We start from the raw sequence: 3,722 nt of genomic DNA, 5'->3' as shown, positions 1-3,722 counted from the left end.
GTCTAATATATTTCTATATCTAATATTTTCAATAATAGGCGTTCCTCATATTTACAATTAATTAATTAATTATGTATTATATTTATTTTAAGGTTAAACCAATGACTTTGATATATGACTAATTGGTTTCAATTGACATATGTTCATATACAATAATAATACAATTAATCTTCAATCATATTTATATATCAAAATAATTAAAAATGGATTACAAATAATAATTCAATATACTAACACCTAGAAGATCTTGCATCTACCTTTTATCTACTTTGCTGGGCTTTTTTCTATCCATGAACTATTAGAAAGAACATAATGAGCATAACCAACTTAGTAGACTTCAGTTCCTGACTCATAACAGATATCAATATCCAAATTAAGATCATTATATTGCAATATGATTAAAAAATAGTAAAAAATAATAGAAGTACTAGTAAAGCATATTTTTTAAGGTTTCAGTATATACTTGTAAAAGACACTTTCACAAATGTTCCGTATACATCACATAACACTTCTTATCAAGGGTTCACTTGTACTTGGTGTTCATATTTCATTATGATTCATGAAAAAATTTAGAATTCCTAACATTCATTTCAAAATATTACTTATACTTAATTCATTAATACATATTCAATGCAATGATTATAATGCAAATGTCCAGATGTCTGTTTGTAACTCAATTTCAACTTATGCCTATTTTTAACATCCCACTCCCGCTTGTAATAAGTGAGGCCAAAATCATAACAGAATAATATCACATAATCTCTAACACCTGGTTTCAACAAGTGAGGCCAAAATCTCTCCTACATCCACTCTAGGAAGATAGGGCAAAAATAAAATATATATCAGAGAGTGCAATTTTTCATATATCAAAATATGTTCAATGCCATGCTATGAATAGTGCAAATGTAAATGCAATATAACTTAAATTACGAACTAAATATAGTACTAAGAAAATACATGAAGTGAAGTAAAAGTCACATTACATGTATAACATTATACCCACTGAACTTTTTCTATTCAATTTCATACTTTAGAGGGATATTCACATGAACATTTTAAGAATTGTATATAATTATTTTAATTGCCATAAAAGCCTCATTCAAATCATATATTCAGATATTTGTGTATGAAAAATCAACATGGGAAAATTTGATTTCTTATTACTAAAATTTTCAGAGTAAAGCATACAACAACATATGAAAAGTTACAGATTAAAAATATCATAAAATTTGAGAAAATTTTTATAAAACAACTGAAATTGAAATAAAAAACAGGAGTTCAAAAATCAGCCTTGTGTTTTACAAAATTCTTAACTAGTCCAACGGACGAAACCCGAGCTTTGGCTGCCAAAAACCCTCTCTTCCTTTCTCTCTCCTCTTTTCCCTTCTCCTTCTCTTCTCTTTTCTGGCAAGATGGATGAGGGTGGCAAATGGTTTGAGATATTTTTAATTATATAAAAATCACTAATTTGATAAAGCACCATGGTGCTAGCCTCCTTAGTGCTGTAGTGTTGAACCGAATCTTCAAGATTCCTTAAAATATTTTCAAACAAAGAGCACGACACATTCAAATTCATTTTCCTACTGGAGAGCTCAACGTCACGACGTTGCTTGCTCACCCGCGATGCTCCCATAAAAATTTTCATGAATTGAAATTCATAGCTCTAGACCACTTCCTCAATAAGGAAATACTCGCTAAACATTTTGGGACCCATAATTACTAATCAAATTTAATATTAAGTAGACATTAATAGTAATTATATGCATTCTGAATGGTCGTTATCACATATATTAACACATAGTAAAATATATATAAATGATAGAGAATGAATTTATGGTGAAAATTGGGAGAGCCTTTGGTAATTGGAGTTTTCTTTAAGAAATCATTTGCAATTTAATAGCTCGTTCTTCTTTTTAGGAGATAGCGTGCATTGACCTCATAAGTGATAACATATATTGATGGGTGCATTAGGCTGTGTGTCAATGAAGGACATTCACCTTATGATCAACGAGCATTGAGCTTTGTGTCAATGACGTGCATCAATGACATGAGGCAACGTTATTGGTGATGGTAGGTGACGGTTAAAAGACAATTGCTATGTAGAGCTCTAAAAACCTGTCAGCTCTCTCCTCTTTCACCCCAGTCCAATTGTCCTTTACACAGAGAATGTGATTTATTTCTATTTTTTTATAGTGAAACTTTAATAATTCCAACAAAAAAACCCCTCAAAACACTCTATTGGAAGGTTGTAAGTGATCCCTAAATCAACATCCATCCTTTCAAAATTGAAATACCTTAATGATTTTGAAATGAAATGATCATAGGCTCATTGAATTTTTCTAATTAACACAGTCAATTTAACAATAAACATGCCAGATTCAAAGATAATTTGATCCCAATTAATATTTCAAATTTTACAATAATATTTTAAGTGTTTAATTTACGCATATGTAGACTCTAATCAAACTACTTTTAGAGCTAATGAGTTCTTCTTATTGAGACATTCAACTCAATTATAAATTTATTGATTTTGGGTCTGACTCAATCGAAAAATTATTTGAATCCAAACTGTTGAAAAAAAAAGCCATTTTTTCGGGCCTCGTCTCTCTAACTGGAAAAGATTGTCTCTCTCCTCTTTGGCTGTCTTCGTTGGCTTGGAACCGTGCTTCAGATCTGCCCCATTCTCCTGTATCGTCTTCCATGAGGAGCGAAGAACCTTGCAAGTCATGGATCTCTTCTTCTTTTACATGTTGCAGCTGCAGCCTCTCGTGGACTTAGCAGTGGCCTCGGTTTCTCTGGTATTTATGCTAGGGTTTTTCGCTTTGATGATCTTCATTTTTGGATCCATCGCTTTCTTCAACAACTGCAAGTCCTTCTCCTAGAGCTAGAGGAGATTCCACCTCTCCAAGTCCTTGTCTTTGCAGAGAGAAAGATTGAGCGAAGGCGAATTTGTAAGGCGGTAATCTTAGGTCAGTATGTTTAAATTTCTTTTCTTCTATCTTTGTCGTAAAATTTATTTTCTCTTTTTGTTTGTATAATTTATGGTGTTAATCCAATATGGATAATTGGTTCCTTTGAATTGAATGTTACCTCGTTGCTTGCTAGTTTTGAGTTATTGATTGATGTTTCTTTTCTTCTGTGAAATCCCATCTACTCTTGTTTTGGTGTTAAAGTCTTAATTTTTATTGTTTTGTGCGGATTTAGGTGAATGGGACAGAATTCTGATGTTCTTATTGCCCATTTGGGGCATTGAATTCGAAACACTTTTTTACTTTGTTATAATGGAAGATAAAGGAATTGCCAAAACTGATTAAGAGAAGCAAAGAAGAAAGCGTTCCCAATCATGTTTTCATTGGATTCAGGTAATATACATAGACAGCCGAGAATATTGAAAATAAGGAAACTATTAAAACATGAATCTTACAGCATTTCTGGAATGAATATCGTATATTGTTCTTCATTAATTACATGGTAAGAACAATATGTAGTAAGATAAGTTGTTATCATTCAATGCTTCATTGCTTCTGTATTGATCACCAAACTTATGTGGAAGTGATGAGGAATTAGCTATCCCTTGCAAGATGGTGGTTTCATCAAGAACACTAATCTTGGAACATGAAGATTGGTATCAAGATTGCCACCTTAATATTGGGATATGTGCGAATATTGAAATACACTTACCATCTATGATCCATCTATGTATGTCATTTAATTATTACCTG

Source organism: Dendrobium catenatum, unplaced genomic scaffold (assembly GCF_001605985.2).
Source record: "Dendrobium catenatum unplaced genomic scaffold, ASM160598v2 fragScaff_scaffold_1258, whole genome shotgun sequence".
Taxonomy (NCBI): Eukaryota; Viridiplantae; Streptophyta; class Magnoliopsida; order Asparagales; family Orchidaceae; genus Dendrobium; species Dendrobium catenatum.
Note: the sequence above shows the minus strand (reverse complement) of the source record.